Source organism: Gymnoscopelus braueri, assembly GCF_963280865.1.
Source record: "Gymnoscopelus braueri genome assembly, chromosome: 3".
Classification (NCBI taxonomy): domain Eukaryota; kingdom Metazoa; phylum Chordata; class Actinopteri; order Myctophiformes; family Myctophidae; genus Gymnoscopelus; species Gymnoscopelus braueri.
This window is the reverse complement of record NC_137612.1, coordinates 50,174,035-50,179,999: the sequence shown is the minus strand read 5'-3', so window position 1 is coordinate 50,179,999 and position 5,965 is coordinate 50,174,035. Positions and strand designations below refer to the sequence as shown.

General features: G+C 36.1%; 1 protein-coding gene across 3 annotated transcripts in view; it reads right to left on the bottom strand.

The window, feature by feature from the left end:
• Window positions 1–3,360: 3,360 nt before the first annotated feature.
• Window positions 3,361–5,965, bottom strand: part of oxtrb (oxytocin receptor b) — a 17,929-nt gene continuing 15,324 nt past the window's right edge. For all 3 annotated transcript variants that reach the window (XM_080423956.1, XM_080423955.1, XM_080423957.1), the window contains exon 4: window positions 3,361–5,965. This exon is cut by the window's right edge and continues 1,520 nt beyond it. The gene's annotated coding sequence lies outside the window, so the exon portion shown is untranslated.

The window sequence follows — 5,965 nt, the reverse complement described above, 5'->3', positions numbered from 1 at the left end:
CTTTTATTGATGATGTCATTGGTTATGTCATTGGTAGGCAGGTTTCTGAACGGTCCATAGCCCAACGGTGAGATGCAGAGTAAGTAGACGGAAATTGTGCCATCCTACAGTAAAATAGCGAGGACCAATTGTATGAAGATATGGTTGAAAATGGGTGAAATGTCCCTTTAAAGCTGCAAGCCATAACACTTCCATCTGTATGGTAAAGAATGTTAATATAAGACCTGGTATAGTTGTAGCTGGTCTACCTGCTCTTGTATTGAGAAATGTATAGTGGTCGGGTAGGTTATCAAAAGCAGTGGTGGAAAGTAACTAAGTACATGTACTCAAGTACTGTACTTAAGCACACTTTTGAGGTATTTTTTTTACTTTACTGGAGTATTTCCAATTTGCAATACTTTAACTTCTACTCCACTACATCTCAGAGGCAAATATTGTACTTTTTTACTCCACTACAATTATTTGGAAACTTTAGTTAGTTACTTTGTAGTTTTGAATTATTATTAAAACATACATTATAACTACAGCCCTATACGCATTTCGGCCATTTGAAAATAGCCGATCTACAAGCTCACGACGCATCGCAAAACATTGTGAGCTTGTAGATCTGCGATTTTCTAAAGATTTTTATACATTTTATACATTTGAAAACATGTGAAAAGGGACATTCTGCATAGAGATTACTTTCCACTTTTGGTACTTTAAGTACATTTTAATACCAATACTTTTTGTACTTTCACTCAAGTACATTTTGAATTCCTGACTGTACTTGTAACAGACTATTTCTACAACAGGGTATTGATACTTAAGTTTTACTTAAGTAAAACATGTGAGTACTTCCATCACTGATCAAGAGATAGGCCTATTGCATGAAGACCAAATCACAGTGTCCTCTGTCCAAACATGCTCTATTTTCTGGGTCAACAGCAGAATTTCTGGTGCTCACGTGGGGGACATAAAAGTTATGGATTCCAGCTTTAAGCCTATTTCATATTTCATCCTCGTTAGGCTATTGTTGGCAAGCCAGACGGTTGTGGGCTACGACAATGCATAAATCAGCTTAAAGCCCATTTTGTTTGTGGTGCATACAAAAATAGCCAATCTACAAGCTCACAATGCATCGCATCCGAGACCCATGCATTGTGAGCTTGTAGATCAGCTATTTTCAGAGAGAGACACCATAAATCAAGCACGAGGCTGCACACAGCAGACTTTTTGAGTGAATTAATTTAACTCTGTGATGGTGTATGGATTTTGCTATATTTGGCAATTGTTTGCCATATTGATCAATATTGTCTGTAGCCTGTGTTCTTGACAGCCACAAATGTAGGCCTTATTATAAGATCACATCGTTCGTAAGAGATTTTATTGATTGTTTTTCTTAATTGCAATCCTCTGAATAGCCTATTGTTTTTAACAGTATTTATTCAATGTTTTTAGTAATGAAAATCTTTTTGCAAATAAAATGTCTGTTTTTACTCTATGCCGACTCATATTCACCATGAAAACACGCGCGCGCGCACACACACACACACACACACACACACACACACACACACACACACACACACACACACACACACACACACACACACACACACACGCACACACACTCTGCTGCCAGCCCCTGGTGCTAAACATTCCTCAGGTTCAGTATAAATAAGAGCGTGTTCTCCTCGGCATACTGTACATCTTATTAGATATATTTGTATCAAAACACTGAGAGAGGTCCCAGTCAATAAGCCATAATGGATGTCCTGCTACTGTATGTGGGTGGAGTGGACAGAGTGTTTAGTAAACAGGGTTACAGCACAGGCATGGCAGGAACGTTATTAAAGAAATACTCCCTTTGGCCACTAGGGGGTGCCATGACTCAGCTCAGTGGTTATCGCTCAACCTTTTCCATTTCAAGGACCCCCAGTCAGTGGTGTAAAGTAACAAAGTATATTTACTCAAGTCTGTACTTAAGTACAATTTTGAGGTACTTTTACTTTAGTGGAGTATTTTCAATTGTCAGTACTTTAACTTTTACTCCACAACATCCAAGAGGCAAATATTCTACTTTTACTCCACAACAATTATTTGAAAACTTTTTAGTTACTAGTTACTTTATTGATTTTGATTATTATTACATGAATTACCCACTTCAGCCCTATATACATTTTGGCCATTAGAAAATAGCTGATATTGTGAGCTTAGATCTGCTATTTTCAAAAGATTTGTATACATTTGAAAACTTGTGAAATGGGATATTCTGCATAATGCGTTCTTTCTACTTTTGGTAGGCTACTTCACGTACATTTGGATACCAATATTTTTGTACTTTTACTTTTTAATTTTCAACTCCAGACTTTACTTGTAACAGAGTATTTCTACATTGCAGTATTGATACTTTTACTTAAGTAAAACATTTGAGTACTTTTTCCAGCACTGCCCCCAGTTTGATATGCATTAGCCCACGGACCCCCATTTGATAGGATTTTTGTTTTACTCTCTCAGACCCAAATATACACTGTTACTATACCCGCAGTAACAGTGTTATAAATATTTTCCATCTTTGTCTTCCTCAGGAAATATTATTTAATATATAATATTTCCTCTATGTTTTAAAGGGCTGTTCACACTGAGCACTATAAAAAATATAGCTGTACAAATATTTACAAGTCAAGTGGATGGTAGAGTTCACAACAACTATAAAAAAAATACAATAGTGAAAAACATCTTTAACAATATATATATGTTTATATTGAATGTTTTTGAAATATTTGAACTACACAAATCTTGTATGAGGACAACATCTTTTCAGATGGGGGTCTGGAGCAAAATACATATTAATTTTGGGAACCTTGACATGAAAATGTTTGAGAACCACAAGCAAGGCAAAATAAGCAACTGCATTTTAGAAACAAGTCCAAAAAAATGCAACCCGCAACTACCAAACAAGTCCAAAGTAGCTTATAATAAGTGGACTTGCAACGCTGCTACTCACTGTGTGGTGATATGACCAAAAAAAGTAGAATATAGTCTAGATCAGGGGTTGCCAACAGCTCAAGACAGAAAAGATACATTCGGTGTGTCTCCCCGGGACCCAAACAAAATAAGCCCTATTTCAATGATAGTGAAAATAGCATATCTATGTGCCCAAAACGGTCACGATGTGACTTTGCTGTGAGCTTGTTGATCTCCTAGTTTTAGTATTTCTTTAAAATGTTTTTACATTCATTGATTTTTTTGTATTTCAGATTATTTTTCGAACAATTCAGAACTAAAAAATCTTTCTGTGACCCAAAAATGGACCTGACCCAATTTTTGTTTAAATTGTTACTAGAATGGAGTCAACTTTAAAAAAAAACATTTTGAATGAACCACCTCTTTATTACAGCATACAGTATTATGAGCTTTTTTTCTGTACACAAAATAAACCTGTATATAAAACAGTTGCAATCCATTCATAGTATTTAATTACAGACATTGGTGGTGAACAACAGATGATTGTAATCAAATAGCAGGTGATTTTCATTATGATAACGAGCGATGGCACTGTGCAATAATTCTTTGGCACCATGTCACAAGTATACTGTGATTATGATATGAACACATTTGCAAAGGAAGGTTTGATGATCTTTTTCATAATAAACCATGCTGGGTGGAGATATTAAGATAAATATAGTACATCTGACACAGTCATATACCCAAATGGACCATTGTTAGGCTGAGTTCAAAGTGCTGCAAGTGATATTTCTTGGTTGAAACAAAAGGTTTGTTACACAGTTAAAACTCTATTTTCGGATAGCGATCATTGCTATTGGGTGTTTGTTCAATAACAGGTGCCTCCCCAATCTCTAGCTCTTTAATAAACAGAAAATACATTTTCAGGTGGGTCACCAATCTCATCCAGTCAGATTATTATCAGCTTGTGTTACAGTTAAAAAATAAAAATCACAGATTTTTGTTTTTGTTTCATCACTTCAATTTCACTTATCCTGTGTCCTGTATAAGTTCTCTCTCTCTCTCTCTCTTGAATGAAATTGGCACACCAACCTGAAAATGTATTTTCTGTTAAATAAGGATATGGAGAGACAGGGAGACCTAGGACCCCTGATAATGAACAAACACTCTGTACAAAGATTACCATGGGAATATAAAGCTATTGGAACACTTTTTTTTTGCATACAAAAAATCACATCACATTTAAATTAACACGGAGGATATATTATAAATCTTGTGTACATGCATTTTACAAATCAATCACAAATCACATTTGCAAAAATTCTAAAAGCAGGACAACCACCATTTACTGTAGAGCTGAAGACTAAAAGCTGAACATCAAAACTAAACAAAACAAATGTAAAAAGATCGTACTAACATACAGGTTGCCTGTATAGTGGTTCCCAATATTTTTATGGATCAGGGCCCATTTGAACATCTCAAAAGCATTCACGGCCCACCCCTCTGACCACTTGTTAAGTGGTCAGATGGGTGGTCCGCGTGCATTTTCAGAGCACGTTTATTTTAATGATCAATCCATCGATTGTATTCTGGCTTAGATCAATGGAACTAACGTATTATACTTTAAATATCGGTATCACGATAAAAACTAATTTTTCAGGGTTTTAAAGAAAAACACCATGACTTTTTTTTTGCATATTTGTATTTATTTTTTTGTGATGTTATATTTTTAATGATAATGTTTTGCCAATCATTTGGAGGCCCACTTGTGGCCCACCAGTGGGCCCCGGCCCATATTTGAGCATCAATGTTGTAGTCATGCAGTAGAACAGATCTTAAAATAAAACTGGGACAGTACTCCTACACAAAACAAGAACATAGAAGTTTGGCTTTTGAAAACCCCTCTGGGCAATTATGTCATCTCAGTGGAAATGGAACGATTTATTACGCTTAAGGACAGCCGAGCCCCCAAAACTTGATTTACGACGCTTCGAATGCTTCATTGCAGAACGAAGTGTAACCGATAATCTCTCAGAGAATGGAACAATTTGTGCACAATATCAGAATTGGATCCGTCCTACATCTTTGTACACATGACAGGAAAAGGTGTGTAAGGTTCCCATGGTCGAAACAGCTGGCCATGCCTGACAGTAGACTTAATGCAACGTGATTTAAGGGCCATCTCGGATGCTTCGTGAGCAATTGTGGACAGTAACAAAAAACATTGTTTTAGTATCTGTACTTTACCCTTAGTATTTGTATTTTTGGATGACTTTCACGCCACTACATTTCAAAGATAAATATCTTACTTTTGACTCCCCTAAATGTTTAGGAAGGGAAAAAAGTACATTATGAATCAACCACTTAAGCCGTACTTCAAATATTGTGAAAATAGCAGATCTACAAGCTCACAACGAGCTTTTAGATCGTCTATTTTCAATATTATTGATATTAGAATGTTGGGGGGAAATGTCTACATTTCAATACAGCAATTCATTGCTATCAAAAAGATGTTGTAATTAGCACCTTTGAATACTTCTGCATTTTACTACTGCATTTTTAAAAGCAAGTACTCCAGCAGCACTAAAGTCGAGTAAAATCTTGACAGAGCAACTTTCAGTAATATTTGACTAGGAGGAAGTATCTATACTTTGACCCAAGTGCTGGAGTTGAGTAGGCCTACTTTGTCCACCACTGTTCATGAGAACCCAATGTGTAATCTTTTACAGAATGGAAATACACATTTGTACACGATACCTAAATTGGTCCATCCTATGTTTAGTTACTAATGACAGGAAATGTTCTGTGTCCGAGGTTCCCATGGTCAACTATAGCTGGCCATGGCTGACAGAAGACTTGAAACAGTTACAGCTCTGGTTAGCATGGTCCACCAATGCTATCTCTCAGCAGTAATGGTACCTGATCATGCCATTATAAGCAATTATAGAGAAAGGGCAAGTTAAAGGAGCACTTCACCCATTTTCAACCTTATATTCATATATTGGTCATCAATAAT